The sequence below is a fragment of the Macaca nemestrina genome, chromosome 7, assembly GCF_043159975.1.
Source record: "Macaca nemestrina isolate mMacNem1 chromosome 7, mMacNem.hap1, whole genome shotgun sequence".
Classification (NCBI taxonomy): domain Eukaryota; kingdom Metazoa; phylum Chordata; class Mammalia; order Primates; family Cercopithecidae; genus Macaca; species Macaca nemestrina.
This window is the reverse complement of record NC_092131.1, coordinates 34,475,759-34,499,639: the sequence shown is the minus strand read 5'-3', so window position 1 is coordinate 34,499,639 and position 23,881 is coordinate 34,475,759. Positions and strand designations below refer to the sequence as shown.

The following is a 23,881-nucleotide window of genomic DNA, read 5'->3' as shown; positions in this document are numbered from 1 at the left end:
CAATAATGATGTAGAATTTAATATACAATGAGGATGCCTTAGTTTTAGCTTCTTCAAATTCTGTCTCATTTTAAAGTGCATTTTAAACAGTCTCTAATTGAAGATCATTTTGATTCTGAAAATAACCTTACTTTTTGTTTAGTAACTCACTTGGGTCTTCTTATCACAATAGAAACTTTTGAAGGATTTTTGTTTTGTTTTGTTTTGTTTTTGTTGATGGAGTCTCGCTCTGTCACCCAGGCTGCAGCATAGTAGCGTGATCTCAGTTCACTGCAAACTCTGCCTCCTGGGTTCAAGGGATTCTCCTGCCTCAGCTTCCTGAGTAACTGGGATTACAAGCACACGCCACCACGCCTGGTTAATTTTTGTATTTTTAGTAGAGACACGGTTTCACCATGTTGGCCAGGCTGGTCTTGAACTCCTGATCTCATGATCTGCCCACCTTGGGCTCCCAAAGTGTTGGGATTACAAGCATGAGCCACCGTGCCCGGCTTTGAAGGATTTTTAAATTGGTGCCTTTCAGAAGCAAATAAGTCACAGGGTTTTATTAAGTGATACTCCTATATAAACTCTTGGCCGGGCTCGGTGGCTTACACCTGTAATCCCAGCACTTTCGGAGGCTGAGGTGGGCAGATCACAAGGTCAAGAGATAGAGACCATCGTAGCCAACATGGTGAAATCCCCTCTCTACTAAAAATACAAAAATTAGCTGGGTGTGGTGGTGCGTGCCTGTAATCCCAGCTACTCAGGAGGCTGAGGCAGGAGAATCACTTGAACCCAGGAGGCGGAGGTTGCAGTAAACTGAGATAGTGCCACTGCACTCCAGCCTGGTGACAGAGCAAGACTCCATCTCAAAAAAAGAAAAAAGAAAAAAGAAAAAAAAAAAGGAATTCTTAAATATATTGGTACCTATGTATTTTCTCTCTCTTTTTTTTTTTTTTTTTTTTGAGACAGGGTCTCGCTGTTGCCCAGGCTGGAGTGCATTGGCACGATCATGGCTCACAGCAGCCTCAACCTCCTGGGCTCTAGTGATCCTCCCACCTCAGCCTCCCGAGCAGCTGGGCCTACAGGCACACACCACCATGCCTGGCTAATTTTTGTATATTTTATAGAGAGGAGGTTTCGCCATGTTGCCCAGGCTGGCCTGGAACTCTTGAGCTCAGGCAATCCAGTCTCCCAAAGTGCTGGGATTACAGGCATGAGCCACTGCGCCTGGCCTATTTTTCTCTTAATCATGTTCAGTCCATATTCATCTAACTGAAGTGTTCTCTCCAGAAATTACTCATGTAAGAAAAGACTGGCTTAAAATGACTACTGTGATGGAAACAATGCCATAGGGAGATATAACCTGGACCTGAGGTAAATTGAATACTGTAATCAACAAACTGTGGCTTACAGCTTGCAATTTTCTATTGATTATGGTTTCCTCAGTAAAATAATAGATGTATGAAACAAAAAAGGACTACTACTCAGCAATAAAAAAAAATGTATTACTGATTAACACAACATGGATGAATCTCAAAAGTATTAAGCAAAAGTAGTGATGTTAATTTTAAAAATGCATATGGTATGATTCCATTTACATGAAATCCAAGAACAGATTTAAAATCAGAAAGTAGTTAGGGAGAGGGAGGGCAAAAGTACTTGGCGGGGACATGAAACAACAACTTTCTACAGATCATTTGTACAGATTAAGTCACAGTTCTGAATATTATCCATCCCTAGATTCCACATAAGAATCAGGGATCACCCAAAAGAAAAATGGACCAAGAATAGGAACAAGCAACTTCACTTAAAGCAAATACCTAAAGGTTAATGATCATATTTTAAATGTCCCACTAGTGACCAAATAAATACAAATTTCAGAAACCAGTTACTATTTCCTATCAAATTTGCAAATGTTTTAAAATAATAACATGCTGGCAAGGCCGTATATCTCAATTTCATACATTGTTAATGGGAATGTAAACTTGTACAGCCTTTCTAGAAAGCAACTGTGCAATGTTTTGCTCTCCTGAGAGCTCTAGAAATGTTAATACACTTTGACTTGATAATTCAACTTACAATAATCTATTCTCAGAATATAGAAATACTGAAAAAGAGCTATATTTAGCAATATTCATTATGTTTTATTTTATAATAATCGGAAATTAATAAATGTTCTAAGTGTGAACACAATAGAAATTGGTTCCATAAATAATATATTCATTAATGGAATATTCCTCTGCTGTTTTAAACTGTTTTCTGGCTGGATGCAATGGCTCATACCTTTAATGCCAGCACTTTGGGAGGCTGAGGCAGGTGGATCAGTTGGGGTTAGGAGTTCGAAACCAGCCTGGCCAAAATGGTGAAACCCTGTCTCTACTAAAAATACAAAAATTAGCAGGGTGTACTGGCGCACATCTGTAATCCCAGCTACATGAGAGGCCGAGGCACGGGAACCCAGGAGGCAGAGGTTACAGTGAGCTGAGATTGCAACACTGCTCTCCAGCCTGGGCAAGAGAGCAAGACTCTGCCTCAAAAAAAAAAAAAAAAAAAAAAACCTGTTTTCAAATAATTGTAATAAAAACAATAAAATACATATTATATGATATGTTGTTTAAAAAGCAGGCTCCAAGATTTTATATATATAGTAAAATATGCATGAAGAAAAATCAGAAACAGACAATAAATGTTCATGTAATTTTAAAAAATGAATTAGGGGCCAACATCATAGAAACTATTATTATATTTCACAAGTGTCTGGGTTTCATTATAAGAACACAAGTGATATCCCTAAGTAGGTCTAGTGGAGGGGAGAACAAAAAGACTAAAAGAATAAGAACATTCATTAAAGGAACAAACCATTAGCATTATTTCAGATATGAATATCCAACTTATCAAATGAAGTCAAAGTCCTTCAGGGTATCTTAACAAATCTATAGTCAAGAAAAAGTTACAGATTCAGTTCAATATAAATATATACCAACCATGTTTAATTCAAACTAGGGAAAATAATTAGATGATTTAGTGATTTTCCACAGAACTGAGCTCAGCTCTTTTACAAAGCAACAAAAGAAGGGAAAGGGACTGCCAGAAGTCAAGCCAGCAACCTGATTTCCTAGGAAATTAGTTTTTACTTGGGAAAGTACTGGCCTCTAAAGAAGCACAACTCTACAAATAGAGATGAGACACATAAAACTCGAACACTCTGTAAAAAAATGTATGCTTTTCCCTTTGCTCTTAAGATCTCTAAAAGTGAATAATTAATGACTATTAAAAACGGGGAAAAAAGACCCAATTTAGAGTTAAACATTCTAAAAACAGTAAGTTTCTTTTAAAATGCTAAGCAAATCTTACAAATTGTAAAATAATTATATTTTTGTTATTTTGAAAATCAAAAGGAAAATATCATGCCATTTCTAACCTTCAGTTAGAATTACACGGGAGACTTTCATATTAACTATATTAATTATGGATTTAAATTTATCAAGTTAATATAATCTTTATAATACTTCTATAATGTTTTTAATCATCACTACAGAACATTTCCTTGAATTTTCAATTTAAAAACTAAATACAAAAGAAGAGTCTTCTTAAGATAAAAAGGGTGCTAGGATAGGTGAATTAAAGAGGAGAAAGAGAAAGGAACAGGTATGAATCTTTTCTTCCTTTAAGTCACATGTTTAAGGACCTGACCCTGATTTCTATTTAATGGCTTACCACTGGAAGCTTCCAAATAACTAATGACACAAGGATGCCCAGTAGGCAGAGAAATAGCAGCTGAACTTCATTTACCATTCGAGTATAAGGCAATGTAAGGATGAAATTATACAACCTGTATATTTAAATCAGTGGATTCATTTATAACCTATTCTTGCAACACTAAACTGCTTCCCTCCTACAATGACCCCAACTGCCACTCTAGACCAAAAGGCCAACAAATTGCTATTGGAAAAATTAGTGACAAAGCAGAAAATTTTATTCAACTTTGTAACAAATCAACAAACAGTAATGGTCTCAACTAATGGTGCTGGGACAACTAAATATCCATATACAAAAGAATTAAGTTGAGACCCTTCCCCCATACTGTACACAAAAATTACCACAAAATGAATCACAGACTTAAATGTAAGAGCCAACTCTATGAAACTTAGAAGACACTGACATGGTGTGAAAAAAAATAAGAAAAAACAAACTAAAACTCTTACAAGAAAACATTAGGCACAAATATTCACGACCTTGGATTGGGCAATAGTTCTTAGATACTGTATCAAAAGCACAAGCAAAAAAAAAAAAAAAACAAATCGGCCAGGCATGGTGGCTCACGCCTGTAATCCCAGCACTCTGAGAGGCTGAGGCGGGCAGATCACAAGGTCAGGAGATCAAGACCATCCTGGCTAACACGGTGAAACCCCATCTCTACTAAAAATATAAAAAATTAGCCGGACTTGGGGGCAGGCCCCTGCAATCCCAGCTACTTGGGAGGCTGAGGCAGGAGAATGGTGTGAACCCGGAGGCGGAGCTTGCAGTGAGCCGAGATTGCACCACTGCACTCTAGCCTGGGTGACAGAGCGAGACTCCGTCTCAAAAAAAAAAAAAAAAATGGACTTGAGCCAGAGTGGTGGCTCCTGGATCACGGGCCAGGAGTTTGAGGCCAGCCTGGACAATACAGGGAGATCCCTGTGTCTAAAAAAGAAAAAAAAAAAAAAAAGCTGGACTTTATTAAAATGAAAAACTTTTGTGCTTCAAAGGACATCAAGAAAGTGAAAAGATAGCCCACAAAATGGGAGAAAATACTTGTAAATCGTTACGTCTGACAAGGAACTTATATCCAGAATATACAAAGAAAACATATATTATAACTCAATAATAAAAAGACAAACCAGCTTTTAAAAAATGGGCAAGCATGGCCAGGCGCGGTGGCTCATGCCTGTAATCCCAGCACTTTGGGAGGCCAAGGTGGGCAGCTCACAAAGTCAGGAGATCAAGACCATCCTGGCTAACACGGTGAAACCCCGTCTCTACTGAAAAATACAAAAAAAATTAGCTGGGCATGGTGGCGGGCACCTGTAGTTCCAGCTACTTGGGAGGCTGAGGCAGGAGAATGGCGTGAACCCGGGAGGCGAAGCTTGCAGTGAGCCGAGATCGCACCACTGCACTCCAGCCTGGGCAAGAGAGCGAGGTTCCGTCTCAAAAAAAAAAAAAAAAAAAAAAAAGGCAAGCATATAAAAACACACTTCTTCCAAGAAGATAGACAAATGGCCAATAAGCAAATGGGAAGATTCTCAACATCACTAGCCATGAGGGAAACTCAAATCAAAACCACAATTAATTTCTACTCTGGGCCACGCACAGTGGCTCACTGTAATCCCAGCACTTTGGGAGGCCAAGGCAGGCAGATCATGAGGTCAGGAATTCAAGTCCAGTCTGGCCAACATAGTGAAACCCCATCTCTACTGAAAATACAAAAATTAGCCTGGCATGGTAGTGCACGCCTCAGTTGAGAGGCTGAGGCAGGATAATAGCTTGAACCTGGGAGGCAGAGGTTGTGGTGAGCCAAGATCATGCTACACACTCCAGCCTGGGCAACAAAGCAAGACCCCATCTCAAAGAAAAAAAAAATTCTACTTTATACCCACTAGAATAGCTCTACTCAAAAAACAGAGATCAGCCTGAGCTATGACTCACACCTGTAATCCCAACACTTTGGGAGGCGAGGAGAAAGAATGGCTTGAGGCCAGGAGTTCCAGACCATCCTGGGTAACACAGCAAGACCCCATCTCTACCAAAAAATTTAAAAAATAAAAATTAGCTGGGCATGGTGGTGCACGCCTGCAGTCCTAGCTACTAGGGAGGCTGAGGTGGGAGGATAGTTTGAGCCAGGAGTTTGAGGCTGCAGTGAGCTATCATACCCACTACACTCCAGCTTGGGTGACAGACCAAAACCCTGTCTCAAAACAACAACAATTAAAATATATATATAAAATAAGAGATAATAACAATTATTAGTGACAACGCAGAAAAATTGGAATTCTCATTCTCACTGCTGGAGAGAATGTAAAATGGTGTAGCCGCTATAGAAAACCTCAAAAGAGTTACCATATAACCTAGCAATTCCACTACTTATGGGCATATACACAAAAACAATGAAAAGAGGCCAAGCACAGTAACCCACACCTGTAGTCCCAGCACTTTGGGAGGCCAAGACAGGAGAATAGCTTGAGCCTAGGAGTTCAAGACCAGCCTGGGCAACATAGTGAGAGACCCTGTCACTACAAGAAAAAAAAAAAAAAAAAAGAAAGAAAAACCGGGCAGGAGTGGTGGTGCATGCCTATGGTCCCAGCTAATTAGAGGCTGAGGTGGGACCATCTCTTGATCCTGGGAGGTTAAAACTGCAGTAAGCAATGATTGTACCACTGCACTCCAGACTGGGCTACAGAGCAAGACCCCATCTCAAAAATAATAATAATAAAAATAAATTGTTTAAATTTAAAAAAAAATTAAAACACATGTCCACACAAAAACTCATATATGAATGTTCATGTTCATATCAGCTTTATTTGAATAGCCAAAAACTAGAAATAATCCAATGTCTATCAGCAGAAGAAATTTTTAAAATTGCAATATATCCATATTATGGAATACTACTCAACAATGAAAGATAATGAAATATTGATACACAAATAACATGGAAAAATCTCGAATTAATTAGGCAGAGGGAAAGAAGTCAGACAAAATATATACATATACTACATACTATTTATATAAAATTCTAGAAATTGCAAACTAATCCATAGTGACAGCAGATTAGAGTTGCCTGCGGGAACAGAAAGGGAGAGATGTATTACAAAAGTTAGAAAACTTGGCCGGGCGCGGTGGCTCAAGCCTGTAATCCCAGCACTTTGGGAGGCCGAGACGGGCGGATCACGAGGTCAGGAGATCGAGACCATCCTGGCTAACACGGTGAAACCCCGTCTCTACTAAAAAAAACAAAAAAAACTAGCCGGGCGAGGTGGTGGGCGCCTGTAGTCCCAGTTACTCGGGAGGCTGAGGCAGGAGAATGGCGTGAACCCGGGAGGTGGAGCTTGCAGTGAGCCGAGATCCGGCCACTGCACTCCAGCCTAGGTGACAGAGCGAGACTCCGTCTCAAAAAAAAAAAAAAAAAAAAAAAAAAAAAAAAAAAGTTAGAAAACTTTTGCAGTGATCAGCATGTTCCTTACCTTAGTTGTAGTGTATACATATGTAAAAACTCATTAAACTGTTTATTTTTTTTTTTTTTTTTGGAGACAGGGTCTGGCTCTGTCGCCCCATCTGGAGTATAGTGGTGCAATCTCAGTTCACTGCAACTGCAACCTCCACCTCCTCGGCTCAAGCGATCCTCCTGCCTCAGCCTCCTGAGTAGCTGGGACTACAAGCACATGCCTCCAGGACTGGCTAATTTTTGCATTTTTTGTAGAGATGGGGTTTCCCCATGTTAACCAGACTGGTCTCAAACTCCTGAGCTCAAGCAATCTGCCCTCCTCGGCCTCCCAAAGCACTGTGCTGGAATTACAGGTTTGAGCCACTGCACCCAGCCCTGTTTACCTTAAATACGTGCAGTTTCACCGTACATCAACTGTACCTAAATAAAGCTATTTTAAAAATGCACATGCCATGGTGAGGGAAGAGAAGTATACTAGCCTTTCTGAAAATAGCATGTTTGGGTAAGAAAAAAGTAGAAAAAGGATGGGTGCAGTGGCTCGTGCCTGTAATCCCAGCACTTTGGGAGGCTGAGGCTGGTGGATCACTTGAGGTCAGGAGTTGGAGACCAGCCTGGCCAACATGGTGAAACCCTGTCTCTACTAAAAATACAAAATTAGCCGGGCGTGGTGGCGCATGCCTGTAATCCCAGCTACTCAGGAGACTGAGGGAGGAGAATCGCGTGAACCTGGGAGGCGGAGGTTGCAGTGAGCCGAGACCACGCCATTGCACGCCAGCCTGGGCAACAAAAGCAAAATTTCACCTCAAAAAAAAAAAAAAAGTAGAAAAAACAGGCTGAGAGGATTGATTGATTGAGCCGGATAATTTATCTATCATCCAGGCTGGAGTGCAGTAGCACGATCTCGGCTCACTGCAACCACCGCCTACCGGGTCCAAGCAATTCTCCAGCCACAGTCCTCCCGAGTGGTTGGGATTACAGACGCCTGCCACCACGCCCAGCTAATTTCTTTTGTATTTCAGTAGAGACGGGGTTTCACTGTGTTGCCCTCCCGAACTCCTGAGCTCAAGGCAATCCGCCTACTTCCGCCTCCCAAATTATTTATTTATTTTTGAGACAAAGTCTGGCTCTGTCGCCCAGGCTGGAGTGCAGTGACGCCATCTTGGCTCACTGCAACCTCCGCCTCCCGGGTTCAAGCGATTCTCCTGCCTCAGCCTCCTGAGTGGCTGGGATTACAGGCACACGCTACCTTGCCCGGCCGAGAGCTTTTAAATACGACAAACCTTTTTAAAGGTCAAAATTATTGCAGGCACGGTGGCTCACGCCTGTAATTCCAGCACTTTGGGAGGCGGGGGCTGGTGGATCATGACGTCAGGAGATCGAGACCACCCTGGCTAACACGGTGAAACCTGGTTTCTACTAAAAATACAAAAAATTAGCCGAGTGTGGTGGCGGGCGCCTGTGGTCCCAGCTACTCGGGAGGCTGAGGCAGGAGAATCGCTTGAACCCGGGAGGCGGAAGTTGCAGTGAGCCGAGATCATGCCACTGCACTCCAGCCTAGGCAAGGGAGCAAGACTCCATCTCAAAAAAAAAAAAAAAAAAAGTCAAAATATTTAACTGATCCTCACATGGTAATAGCTGAATTTTCAGCATCCATTGATGGAGAAAATAGTCAAAACACAACCAGAGCTACCCTGTATTGAGGCAAGCCTTTAAAATAAAGATTTTTAAAACTCATCTCAATATTTATTTGAAGAATGAAACTATGTATACGTACATACATATGTTTAGAACATGTTGCTTTAGTCTACAGATAATTTTTATCTACATCACAAGGTCAAGAGATCGAGACTTTCCTGGCCAACATGGTGAAACCCATCTCTACTGAAAATACAAAAACTAGCCAGGCATGGTGGCGCACACCTGTAGTCCCAGGTACTCGGGAGGTTGAGGCAAGGGAATCGCTTGAACCCGGGAGGCGGAGATTGCAGTGAGCCAAGATTGCACCACTGCACTCCAGCCTGGCAACAGAGTGACACTTCATCTCAAAAAAAAAAATGGTAGGCAATATTTGATAACATATGGATTTAAGAACTCTAGGTAACTGCAGAAAACATCCTCCCCAAACCAAAGACTTGCAGGCAACAAATTGAGAACCACTGATAAAGATACCCAATGCCAAGGAAATTCAATACAGTACTTAAATATTATCTTAAATAAAAGAGGTCAAGCCTAATGAAAATTTATCTAACAGGTTCCCTAGCTATATTTCATAATTCAAAAGAATTTAGAGATTAGCTGTAACACTGCTAACCTGGGTGCAGATATTTAAGAATTTACTAGCTTAGGCAACACAGGAGATCCCAACACTACAAAAAAAATTAAAAATTAAGTGGACATGGTGGCATGCATCTGTAATCCGAACTACTCAGGAGGCTGAGGCAAGAGGACTGCCTGAGCCCCAGGAGTTTAAGGCTGCAGTTAGCTATGATGTGCCACTGCACTCCAGCCTGAGTGACAAAGTGAGACCCTGTCTCAAAAAAACAAAACAAAACAAAAAAAACTTACAGCTGATTTATAGCTGGATAAAATAAGGATTCAAGTTTTTCCAGAGATGGACTAGACTGAAAATGTGACAAAGTCAAAAAGAATTCAAGATTCCTTTTCATGTCTAAATGAACTTTAAATTTCATAGTACAATTTAATATACAAGACTCTTTAGTCCACAAAATAACACAGAGAAAGCTTTCTACCTCCCACCTGCTTCGGTGAAAATGCTGGGTCCTTGCAACAGTAAACGTAGCTAACATTTACTGGGCATTTACTATGAACTAAACATTACATTAAACTGTTTAACTTTACATGGATTATCTCATATAATCCTCAAAGCCATTTATTTTGAAGATAAGAAAACCAGCAAAAAGAGTTAACTTGCCTAAGGAAGCAGAGGTGAAGGTGAATTCAGGCAATTGGAGTTCTTTTTACCATACCACCTCCTATTAGTTGACATCATAAACTCAGCCCCCAATGTGGGGGAGGGGTTCCATCATTCATCAGTACGTTTATGTAAATCAGAGAATAACAAAAAAGAGAACAGTCCTGACTGCAAAAAATTAACAACTTATGAAGAAATGAAATTTAATATTGCAAAATAACTTTTTCTTTTCCCTTTTTTTTTTTTTGAGATGGAGTCCCACTCTGTCGCCCAGGCTGGAGTCCAGTGGCACAATCTCAGCTCACTGCAACCTCCACCTCCCAGGTTCAAGTGATTCTCCTACCTCAGCCTCCCGAGTAGCTGGGACTATAACCACTCACCACCACACCCGGCTAATTTTTGTATTTTTAGTAGAGATGAAGTTTCACTATGTTGGCCAGGCTGGTCTCAAACTCCTGACCTCAAGTGATCCACCTGCCTCAGCCTTCCAGAATGCTGGGATTACAGGCATTAGCCACCATGACCAGACTTACAAAATAACTTTTAAAAAAATCCTTAACATGACAAAATGCCAAACTTCATGGTTTCTAAAATTAGTCTAGAGCATTTTAGGAGGCCAAAGCAGGAGAATCACTTGACGCTAGGAGCTCAAGACTAGCCTTGGCAGCATAACAAGACCTCACATCTTAAAAAAAAAAAAAAATTAATAAATAAACATAAAATTAACTTTGGGAGGCTGAGGCAGAAGGATCACTTGAGCCCAGGAGTTGGAGAGCAGCCTGGGCAATATAGTGAGACCCCATTTCTATTTTTAAATAACTTTTTCAAAAATAAAAATAAGGCCAGGCGCAGTGGCTCACACTTGTAATCCCAGCACTTTGGGAGGCTGAGGTGGCAGATCATGAGGTCAGAAGATCAAGACCATCCTGATCAACACAGTGAAACCCAATCTGTACTAAAATACAAAAGATTAGCCGGGCATGGTGGCGCATGCCTGTAGTCCCAGCTACTCAGGAGGCTGAGGCAAGGTAATCGCTTGAACCCAGGAGGTGGAGATTGCAGTGAACCAAGATTGTGCCACTGCACTCCAGCCTGGCAACAGAGCAAGACTCCATCTCAAAAAAAAAAAAAAAAAAAATAGGCCGGGCGCAGTGGCTCGTGCCTGTAATCTCAGCACTTTGGGAGGCTGAGACGGGCAGATCATGAGGTCAGGAGTTCGAGACCAGACTGGCCAACATAGTGAAACCCTGTCTCTACTAAAAATACAAAAAGTAGCTGGGCATGGTGGCAGGCACCTGTAATCCCAGCTACTCAGGCGGCTGAGGCAGGAGAGTCACTTGAACCCAAGAGACAGAGGTTGCCGTAAGCCAAGATCACACCATTGCACTCCAGCCCAGGCGACAGTGCAAGATTCCATCTCAAAAAATAAATGAATAAATAAATATATATATATATAATTAGTCTAGAGTATTACAGAAAGATATTAAGAAATGAACAATAGGCTAAGCACAGTGTCTGACACTTATAATCCCAGCACTTTGGGGGACTGAGGCAGGAGGATCACTAAAAAGGAAAAAAAAAAACAAACAACCCCCAGGCAACATAGAATGACCTCATCTCTACAAAAAAAAAAAAGAACAACATTTGATGTAACATGTTAACATTTTTACAAATGGCCAGTCATGTAAATGGACATTTACAGTTCATTTTCTTGCCGATATTTTCTTTTTTTTTTTTTTTTTGAGACAGAGTCTGGCTCAGTCACCCAGGCTGGAGTGCAGTGGCACAATCATGGCTCACTGCAACCCCCTCCACCCTACCCCCAACCCTCGGGTTCAAGTGATTCTCCCACCTCAGCCGGCCCAGTAGCTGGGACAAGAGGCATGCACCACCACACCTAGCTACTTTTTTGTATTTTTAGTAAAGACTGGGTTTTGCCATATTGGCCAGGCTGGTCTCAAACTCTGAGCTCAAGTGATCTGCCTGCCTCGGCCTCCCAAGTGCTGGGATTACAGGCATGAGCCACCACATCTGGCCTCTAATATTTTCAATATAGTATTTGGGACTGCTGTCCTTGCAAGAGTTAAGGAAGACTTGGCTACTACAGGAAATATCTTTCCTTCATACCACCAATACTAAATAATTTTCAAAAACAAGAATGAATCAACTCTTTAAAATAATCATTCAAAATTATGTTCACTGATGAGATTTGAAGTCCATTACATCATGAATGTGATGGAAATTGTACACCTTTCATCAGAGACAAGAAATAATATAGCTTTTGGCCGGGCGCGGTGGCTCAAGCCTGTAATCCCAGCACTTTGGGAGGCCGAGACGGGCGGATCACGAGGTCAGGAGATCAAAACCATCCTGGCTAACACGGTGAAACCCCGTCTCTATTAAGAAATACAAAAAACTAGCCGGGCGAGGTGGCGGGCGCCTGTAGTCCCAGCTACTCGGGAGGCTGAGGCCGGAGAATGGCGTGAACCCGGGAGGCGGAGCTTGCAGTGAGCTGAGATCCGGCCACTGCACTCCAGCCTGGGCGACAGAGCGAGACTCCGTCTCAAAAAAAAAAAAAAAAAAAAAAAAAAGAAATAATATAGCTTTTAACATCTTTATTTATTTATTTTTTTAATTTATAATAGAGATAGGGTCTTACTATGTTGCCCAGGCTTTTATCAAATCCCTAGGCTCAAGCAATTCTCCCTCCTTGGCTCCCAAAGTGCAGGGATTAAAGGCATGAGCCACCACACCAGGCCAATTTTAACACCTTTCTACGAATACAGATTTTTCTTTCATTTGACCAAATCCTTAGCTAAGGAAGATAAAGGGCTTAAATTCTGAGATAAAAACTGTTTCTACTTGAATTGTGAAGATAAATGTATTAACTCTAGGAAAAAATAAACTGGTTCTAACTGGCATTTAGAACTAATTTAAAATCATTAACAGTATCAGTAAATAAAATAATTCAATAAAAGCAATGATTTTAATAACAAAATCAGTAAATAATATAATGCTCAATTTTTTTTTCTAGTAGTAGGATTAATGGTTTCCACTGTTGTCACAAACTCACATGTATTTCGAAGAGGACCAGGTACAGTCACATATCTTGGTATCTGAGGGACTCGATCCAGGACCCCATGGATACCAAAATCTGCGGATATCCCAGTTCGTTATGTATAATGGCATAGTACAGTCGGCCCTCTGTATCTGTGGGTCCCACACAGGAGGATTCAACCAATCTTGTATCAAATATTTTTGGAAAAAAAATGGATGGTTGTAATAAACATGTACATACTTTTCTTTCTTGTCATTATACCCTAACAATACAGTATAACTATTTACATAACGTTTATATTATTTGGTGCAAAAAGTAATTGTGTTTTTGCCATTACTTTTAATGGCAAAAGCTGCAATTACTTTTTGCATGGCAAAAGCTGCAATTACTTTTTGCACCAACCTAATATTATTATAATTAATCTAGAGAAATGATTCAAAGTATACAGGAGAATGTGCGCAGGTTATATGTAAATACTACACCATCTTATATAAGTGACTTGTGCATCTATGGATTTTGGTATATTGGGGTCCTGGAATTAATCCCCCACCGATACCTGTATTTGCATATAATCTGCACATTCTCCCATATACGTTAAATCATCTCTAGATTACTTATTAATACCTAATACAATGTAAAAGCTATGTAAATATTTATACTGTATTTATTAGTATTATTTTTATTGTTTTATTTTTATTGGGTTTTCTTTCCAAATATTTTCTATCAACAGCTGGTTGAATCCAAGGATGCAGAATCCACAGATAAGGCTGACTATGATATGATACACAGCCTGTGACCACACAACAAAATATTAGTTTCATTTACCCCATGTTTCAGTCTAATCCACCAAAATAAACCAACCACAAAAACAAACTGAAGTAGTAAATGTTTAAAACACATGTAAAGTTTTGGTGTTTGTTTGTTTGTTTGTTTGTTTGTTTTTTGAGACGGAGTCTCGCTCTGTCGCCCAGGCTGGAGTGCAGTGGCGCGATCTAGGCTCACTGCAAGCTCCGCCTCCTGGGTTTACGCCATTCTCCTGCCTCAGCCTCCTGAGTAGCTGGGACTACAGGCGCCCGCCACCGCGCCCGGCTAATTTTTTGTATTTTTAGTAGAGACGGGGTTTCACCGTGGTCTCGATCTCCTGACCTTGTGATCCGCCCGCCTCGGCCTCCCAAAGTGCTGGGATTACAGGCGTGAGCCACCGCGCCCGGCTGTTTGTTTTTTGATACAGAGTCTCGCTCTGTTGCCCAGGCTACAGTGCAGTGGCTCGGCTCACTGCAACCTCTGCCTCCCAAGTTCAAGCAATTCTCCTGCCTCAGCCTCCCAAGTAGCTGGGATTACAGGCATGTACCACCACTCGCAGCTAATTTTTGTATTTTTAGTAAACACAGGGTTTTGCCATGTTGGCCAGGCTGGTCTCAAACTCCTGACCTCAGGTGATCCGCCCACCTTGGCCTCCCAAAGTGCTGGGATTACAGATGTGAGCCACCGCACCCAGCATTAAAATACATTTAATGTTTTAAAGTCAACTCTGGTTTTCCTAGTTGCCACAATGCATACAATCACAGTATCTGGAATATTAGCCCATTCTAGAAAGAGAAGTCTATATCTAATGTTTTAATTATTAATAATTAACAATTACAATTTGTTGAGTGCCCAGTATGGGCAAAATGCTTTACACTATACAAAATGCTTCATTTAATTCTCACCATCAGCCTGATACAGAAGATAGCATAAGCTCCATTTTATGGATGACAAAACTGAATCTAAAAGAAGTTTAATAAACTGCTCAATTAGTAAATTATCGATAAAGTCAAGATTCAAAATCATGGTCACACAATTATAAAACCTGAATTTTGTCCATTCTATCATGCTACCTCCGGACATAAATGATGCTTCTTGAATTTCATAATATGGCAGTTACAAATATATTTCTGTCATCATCAGGCTATTCTATGGTTCTGTGAGATACTAGTTTGGAGGAAAAAAAAGTTTTATCTTGATTAAAGAATACTGGGAGCTAGGCTGGGCGCAGTGGCTCACGCCTGTAATCCCAACACTTTGGGAGGCCAAGGCAGGTGGATCACTTGAGGTCAAGAGTCTGAGACCAGCCTGGCCAACATGGCAAAACCCTGTTTCTACTAAAAATGCAAAAATTAGCCGGGCGTGGTGGCACACGCCTTGTAATCCCAGCTACTCGGAAAGATGACGCAGGAGAATCGCTTGAACCCAGTAGGCAGAGGTTGCAGTGAGCCGAGATCGTGCCATAGCACTCCAGCCTGGGCAACAGAGCGAGACTTCGGCTCAAAAAAAAAAAAAAAAAAAAAAAGATACTGGGAGCTAAAATCTCTGTAACAAAGTTGGTTATATTATAAGAAATTAAGTAAATAGCCAGACACAGTGACTTACGCCTGTAATTCCAGCACTTTGGGAGGCCGAAGCAGGAGGATCACTTGAGGCCAGGAGTTCAAGACCAGCCTGAGCAACATGGTAAAACCCCATCTCTACTAAAAATACAAAAAACTTAGCTGGGCATGGTGGTTGGCGCCTATAATCCCAACTACTTGGGAGGGTGAGGCAGGAGAATCGCTTGAACCCAGGAGATGGAGGTTGCAGTAAGCCAAGATTGCGCCACTGCACTCCATCCCAGGCGACAAAGCAGGACTCCGTCTCAAAAAAAAAAAAAAAAAAAAAAAACCAACCCTTTGGGAGGCTGAGACAGGCGGATTACGAAGTCAGGAGTTCGAGACCAGCCTGGCCAATATGGTGAAACCCCGTCTCTACTAAAAATACAAACAACTAGCCAGGTGTGGTGGCATGCGCCTGTGCCTGTAGTCTCAGCTATTCAGAAGGCTGAAGCAGGAGTACTGCTTGAACCCATGAGACGGAGGTTGCAGTGAGCCAAGATTGAGCCACTGCACTCCAAGCCTGGGCAATAGAGGGAGACACCATCTGAAAAAAAAAAACACACACAACAAAAATTAGCCAGGCATAGTGGCATGCCCCTGTAGTCCCAGCTACTTGGGAGCCTGACGCAGGACAATTGCTTGAACCCGGGAGGCGGAGATTTCAATGAGCCGAGATCGTGCCACTGCACCCCAGCCTGGGCATCTTTAAATAAAAGAAATTAAGTAAATAAATCTTCACAAATTATCTACATGATACATCGAAATGTACCTGAGATGTACATATGCACAAGTGACTAGACAAAAGTATCACTATTACTTTTCCAAAGTCAAAGTTAACCAAGGGTAATCTTAAATAAAGTTACAAATTTAGCTGATTTCTGTGTCCCTGGTTGCCCCAGCTTTGCCTTTATTCAGAGCTAAGCACTATTCTACAGTTTTTCCCTCTTCTTCCCTAATTAAACTAGAAATGTTCCAAATTAACTATAATTCACCTTAATATAATCAAGTTACCATAATTAAGATTTCGCTGTCCTACTCAGATAATTGAAGACTTTGATCTTGGTTAAAAGAATGTAAGATAGCCTGAGCACGGTAGCTCCTGCCTGTAATCCCAACACTTTGGGAGGATTGCCTGAGTTTAGGAGTTTAACAACACCCTGTCTCTACCCAAAAACAAAATTGGCCAGGCGTGGTGGCTCACATCTAGAATCCCAGCACTTTGGGAGGCCAGGGTGGATGGATCACCTGAGGCCAGGAGTTCAAGACCAGCCTGACCAAAATGGTGAAACCCCATCTTTACTAAAAATGCAAAAATTAGCAGGGTGTGGTAGCGCACACCTGTAATTCCAGCTACTCAGGAGGATGAGGCAGGAGAATCGCCTGAACCCAGGAAGTGGAGGCTGCAGTGAGCCAAAATCACACCACTGTACTCCAGCCTGGGCAACAAGAGCAAAACTCTGTCTCAAAAAAAAAAAAAAAAAAAAAATGAACTGGGCATGCCTGTAGTCCCGGCGACTGGAGAGGCTGAGGCAGGAGGATCACCTGAGCCCAGAATGTTGAGGCTACAGTGAGCTGAGACCATGCCACTGCACACTCCCGCCTAGGCAAAAGAGCAAGACTCTGTCTCAAAAAAAAAAGGAATGTAATTTATCAGCAAACAAGTGGGGAGAAACAGGGTTTTCGTGGGTAGAGAGGGGGAAGTCACTGAACATTAATTACTAATATAGCAACTCCTTGGTTAATCCATTTAAGATGACTAGGGGGTCTCTTCCTAATCCCATACTCCACTAGAGAGGACAAGTGGGAAAGGTTGGACTAGTTAAGGTTGCTGGGGACCTCCCAAGAGCTGCAGAAGCAGAGATAAGACGAGCCTTCTTCTAAATCCACATGGTCCTTCCAAGGCTTTCATCCTCCAGGACTACCACTTCTCAGTCTACTTACTTGCCTTCTGACATGCTTTCTTGAGGGGAAGAAAACAAAGGAAGAGTAATAACAAGCAGCAGAAACTGCAAAGAATGAAAAATAAGTCCATGGATGTTGCAAATAGAATCATCCTCCTTTACATATGTCACTCCAGGAAAACTGCCAAGAACCACTCACTCCTCTAGATACACTTCCTGCAGATCCTCCAGACTCCTCCCTTAAGCACGTCAGTATTCTCTTTATTCTCTCTTCATTTCAATCCTCCTTTTGCCCCAAGATTTCGAAGTGCATTTTTTTATGGTTTTTGTTTTGTTTTGTTTTGTTTGAGACGGAGTTTCTTGTTGCCCAGGCTGGAGTACAATGGCGTGATATCGGCTCACTGCAACCTCCACCTCCTGGGTTCAAGTGATTCTCTTGCCTCAGCCTCTTGAGTAGCTGGGATTACAGGAATGCGCCACCACGCCCGGCTAATTTTGTATTTTCAGTAGAGACAGGATTTCTCCATGTTGGTCAGGCTGGTCTCAAACTCCTGACCTCAGGTGATCCGCTCGCCTCAGCCTCTCAAAGTGCTGGGATTATAGGCCTGAGTCACCGTGCCCAGCCTCAAAGTGAATGTTTTATAATCTCCAAAATATATGGCAATATTGTACCTAGTATTTAATGATATCCTATTGATCATTACCTGTGTGTTGCAGCTGAACATACATCCTAAAGCCTTGTATAGTATTTCTACATGTTATGATAAAATCTGTAATATGTTACATTACTAAAACAAATTTTCTTGTTGTTGTTTTTTTTTTCCAAGACAGTCTTACTTTGTCACCCAGGCTGGAGTGCAGTGGCGTGATCTTGGCTCACTGCAACCTCCGCCTCCTAGGTTCAAGCAATTCGCCTGCCTCAGCCTCCCAAGTAGCTGGGACTACAGTCGCGTGCCACCACACCCAGCTAATTTTTTGTGTTTTTAGTAAAGATGGGGTTTCACTGTGTTAGCCAGGATGGTTTCGATCTCCTGACCTTGTGATCAGTCTGCCTTGGCCTCCCAAAGTGCTGGAATTAAAGGCGTGAGCCGCCACACCCAGCCCCTTAAATAAATTTTCTTTGCCACTAAAGGATGTACTATAATGTCAAGATTTTAAAAATAAGATACCAAAATTTTTTTTAATTTAAGGGGTATATTGTTTTATTTCTCCCCAACCCTATCAAGAAAACATAAAAGGAGGCCAGGCGTGGTGGCTCAAGCCTGTAATCCCAGCACTTTGGGAGGCCGAGACGGGCGGATCACGAGGTCAGGAGATCGAGACCATCCTGGCTAACACGGTGAAACCCCGTCTCTACTAAAAAAAATACAAAAAACTAGCCGGGTGAGGTGACAGGCGCCTGTAGTCCCAGCTACTCAGGAGGCTGAGGCAGGAGAATGGCATAAACCTGGGAGGCGGAGCTTGCAGTGAGCTGAGATCCGGCCACTGCACTCCAGCCTGGGCGACAAAGCGAGACTCTGTCTCAAAAAAAGAAAAAGAAAAAGAAAAAGAAAACATAAAAGGAGGGAGGGAGAAAGGGAGAGGGGGAAAGGCTGAAGAACTATTAGGTACTATGCTTACTACCTGGGTGACAGGACCAATCATACCCCAAACCTCAGCATCACACAATATAGCCATATAACCTACCTGCATATGTACTCTCAGGATCTAAACTAAAAGTTGGATTTTTTTTTAAAAAAAAAGGGAAAAAATCAGAGTTCAGAAATCTGCAGAATTCAAGATCTATTCTCTAGAAATCAAAACCTGTTACACACAATAGATGTGTTTTGGCAAGTCCAAAATAAAATGTAGCTTTTCAAGTACTCTATTATATAAAATACTTTCTTAAAGATAATTAGTTTAGGAAGTTTTGAAGCAAACTAAAAAACTACATATACAGGTTTTATACTTTTACAGAACTAGATTTTCAGTTACCCACATTTCTATTAGAATTTATTGTACAGCGTGTTGGAGAGCAGGAAGCAGAAAAGTAGATCAGAGACTTATAAAATAAGACAAGACTTCTCTGAAATAGAAAATAAACTTAATTAACTAGTGTTAATTGAACTTCCACTTTTTAAAATCACTTACCTAAATAAAACTTCAATATGTGAAACTGAATCTCACTAAATAGCATAGTTAGGAGCACACAGTTTCTTTGGGATTTAAAGCCCACCATTTATTCAACTACAGATAACCAAATCCCACTGTAAAATTATTTGCGTAATCAAAGCTATTCCTAGATAAGTATAATCAGATGAATAATAAGTCCACCTATTAAAACCAGGTAATCAAACGGCCCAATGTTCTCAATTACAAAGAATGAACTTTTCTATTTGTCATACGCTCAATTTGGATTTCTCATTCTTCCATCATTTGGTGTAGAACTGAATGATCTATATAAATGTACCATGACTTAAACAACAACTCTAGTGGTAGGAATAATCCACTGAACTCAATGCAAGAAACGAAAAGCTTTCCTTCTTGAAACTTATGTCACAGAAAAAAAGTAGTAAATTTATTTTGTGAAAAGACTGTATCTGCTTTAGAACTCACACATGCAATGGTTATATGCCTTGCAGTCTTCCAAATGAAAATAAAAATTTTAAGGAAATATAATCTGAAATAAAACTGATTTTTGAGAGAGAAAAAAATAATCCAAAAATCCTGATTGAAAGCTATACCAACAGTTTCTTCACAATTTCATAAAACATTAATGAAGGGGTTACATAATCCCCTGGATTAAAGATTTTAAAGAAAGCTGCAAGGATCTCTTTCAGTTTTCAATACTGCTTCCTCTGTTCTTAACAGCCATAAAAACAGATCTAAATCAACTCCTAAATATAAACCATCTAGCTTTCAATGGAAGAAAAATCAAACCAAGTACAGATAAAACATACATATTCTTTTTAAAAACACACTGCAAATTACATTTGAGTTCCTCAAACAAGTTTACAACATGTACCACATCCAGTTTATTCTCAAGGGAGAAAACCATCAAAACAAAAGCTCCCGCTTAATAAATGATTTACTTTGTAGTTAAGCCTCTATCCCAGGTGCATTTTGCTGTGACATATTATTACTATTTCTTTTCTCTACAAAGACCTAGAAATTGTATATCTAGTTCCTTTAAAAATATCTGTATATGTTTTATATTAGTGTAAGGACAAGAAATACTTAATATTTTTACTCTCTAAAAAGGAAATATCTTTTCATTTTTCTTTTTCGCAATGTTTCTTCCTTTGTTTTTGCTTATTTTCTATACATGACATTTTCTCAAGCCAGTCCATTTCAGTGTTGTTTACTGTCAATATGTCTGTGTATACTCAGGTTTTTACAAACAATGCTTTACAGTACAGTGATAAAAAAAGAAAGGGTGAACAACAGGGCACAAGTGAAACAAAAGCGGACCACATCTGAGACACACCATTCAATTTCTCTGCCTCAAATTCCCTTAAGTTCTCATGCCAAAGATTCTCAATATCCAAAAAAGTTCCAGAGTCAGAGGCACAATATGTGACAAGACAAACACAGGAGGAACCAAATCAGAAACTGAAGAAATTTAATGGAATGTAATACAAGAGTTTCACTCTTGTTGCCCAGACTGAGTGCAATCTGTGATCTCGGCTCACTGCAACCTCCGCCTCTGGGGTTCAAGCAATTCTCCAGCCTCAGCCTTCCAAGTAGCTGGGATTACAGGCATGCGCCACCATGCTCGGTTAATTGTTTTTATTAAAGATGGGGATCTCACCATGTTGGTCAGGCTGATCTTGAACTCCTGACTTCAAGTGATCCACTCACCTTGGCCTCCCAAAGTGCTGGGATTACAGGCTTGAGCCACCGCGCCCAGCTTTCAGACTTTTTTAACTCTGAGAAATATATTTTATCCTTTGGCCAGGAACTCAAAAAAAGAAATACACTTTACACTGTGACTTAGTACATACATGTAGGAGAAAAGTTTCCCAAAACAATACTTTTCCTTACCAAATGCAATGTCAGTTTATTCTGTTCTACATTTTATTTTCAATGCTGGTAAAAACTCACAACATTGATTTTGTAAATGACTAATAAATCACAATCCACAATTTGAAAAACACAGGCTTAAAAATGGGTATCCTTTATAATAGGATCTTTTGGGCAATTTGCCTCTACCTGTCCCTTTAGCAGGATTGGCAGGTATTTTAAAGTTGTTACCATTATTACCGGTTTCATTAAAGTGGTTCTTAAAATGTGGTCCTCTGACCAACGTGATCATCATTTGAGATAAATATAAATTATTGGGCCCCACCCCAGACCTACTGAAACCCCCAGGTGGGGCCAAGCAATCTACAGTTTACCAAGCCCTCCAGGTGATTTTGATGCAAGCTAATATCTGGGAGCCACCCCATTGAAGAAATCAGGTCTTTATCTTCTATTTAACAATCCAGTACACGCTACTTTGTGCCACTCACTATCCTAAAAGCTCTACAAGTACTGACAAGAAAAAAAAAAAAAAACACCTTATAAAGTAGGAACTATTACTGTTAGTATTCTGATGAGGAAACTGCACAGAAACTTAGCTAAGTGGTAGAACTCAAACTCCTTTTCAATTTAGCCGAGTATGCCTATCCTCTTTCTGATCAAGTATCTACTTCTACTCCTTTAGTTCAGCTACTCCTCCCCTTTTCCCTCTCAAATTCCCCACCCTGTCAATGAACCTATTTCCTAATATTACTGCCATCGTCCTAAAACAAATTTCTTTTCTAAAACAAGTCACTTAACCTTGCTTTTAGGAGTTTTTCTTTGGTCCTAGATGTCATCTTGGTATTAATTATGAAACTGAAGTTTCTTCTATTTCTGAAGACCTGTGAACCTATATGGCTCCACTGTTAATTTCTCATATATCTACTGTCCTAGCCAGTTCCACGAAACCATTGCTCTCTCCTCGGGCAACTTACTTTCTCTACCTTATCTACTACTCCCTCCTATAGGGATTCTCCCCCACCTCCGCTCATCTCCGTCCCATTTTGCAGGACTCCTCTCCAACCGAGGGAACTTCCACTTCCTGCTGGCTCCTCACCCCGGTCTCAAACCCGAGCCACTCCTCCAGGACTTCTTTCCTGGTCCCCTAGGGATCCTTAGACCCAGGAGCGGCCAGGCCAGTTGTGTCTCTCATCCCAGTTCAGCTATGGGGGCGCAGGGCGCTTCGGTTCCTCCCCCAGGCGGTGCAAGATCTCTATTTGTCCGACTCTCCGAAGACCCGCTGCTCCTCATCTCCCCAGGAGCCCCCTCCCTTGGACAGCCGCTTTTCTCACGAGGGTCCCCAACCCCCTCCGAGCATTTCCTCAGACGCCCCTACTTGGAGCAAGTCTGCTCCCTGTCACCCGGGACCCCAGCCACCCTCGGCCTTCCTACCTCCCTCGGACTGGGGCCACTCCCAGTTCCCCTGCCGCCCACCCCCCACCCCGCTCTCTCCACACGGGCCGCGGCCGGGCTTCCCGGGTTCCCCTTCTCCCTGACACCCAAGCCGTCCTGGGTATTCCCGACACACCCCGCCCTCGGAGCAGGTCGTTACAGGTCACCCCCTTCTCTGGGACCCTGGCCGCTTCCGTTTCCTCAGATAACCTACTCCCCACACACTGGCCGCCGGTCAGCGCCCCAGACCGGAGCAGCTGGACGTCCCAAGGGACCTCCTGCCCTGACCCGCGTGGGTCCGGCCCTAGCCTACCTTCCTCGGGAGAACTCCGCAGCCAGAAGCCCAGCCATTCTCCCCGTAGCCCAGTCAGCGCGAACTCGCCGCCACCCCCGCCGCCTCCGCCCTGGCCCCGGCCCCGGCCCAGACCCGAAGTCCAGGCCCCCTTCCTCCGACCTCCGCCTGCGAAGTGCTGAGCTGGAGATTCCGCCCCGCGACGGCCACCAGATCTCTTACCCGCGTTACCGGCACTCACCTGCCGCTGCCCCCGACCAACTCAAGCGCCACTGCCTCTACCTCGGCCGCCAGTGGCCACCAAGCGCCACCACCTCCCCCATGACAACAGGCCCACCCTCTTTCATACTTCTAACCTATCCATTGGATAATGGGGCGGCAGCTCTCCTCTCTGATTGGCTTAATTTACCCGCCCGTCATCGCTCTTTACCGCCCCTTTTCCTAAAACCGGTATTCGCCCCCGCCCGGACCTGGAGCGTCCTAGCCCAAGCTTTAGTTGTAATTGGTTGAGGGTTGGGCAATTCCAAGTTATGATAGGCTGCTAAAAGTGTCTGTTAAGCTAACTGGCAAGAGATGTGACGGCTAAGGTTGATTCACGCTTGTGCATGGTTTGGTTGCGCAGTGGAAGCAAAGGAGGGGTAGACGCTCACATCCGTGGTTACCCGGGAAGGGTT

At 42.1% G+C, this 23,881-nt stretch overlaps 1 protein-coding gene across 11 annotated transcripts in view; it reads right to left on the bottom strand.

Moving 5' to 3' along the window:
• The window catches only part of LOC105494287 (NUMB endocytic adaptor protein), a 192,023-nt gene extending 168,467 nt beyond the window's left edge, over positions 1 to 23,556 (bottom strand). For 9 of the 11 annotated variants that reach the window (XM_071099898.1, XM_011762570.2, XM_011762581.2 and 6 more), the window contains exon 1: positions 23,449 to 23,556. The gene's annotated coding sequence lies outside the window, so the exon portion shown is untranslated. The remainder of the gene's footprint in view (positions 1 to 23,448) is intronic. The other 2 variants (XM_011762572.3, XM_071099899.1) reach the window with 2 other exon arrangements.
• Positions 23,557 to 23,881: the final 325 nt, after the last annotated feature.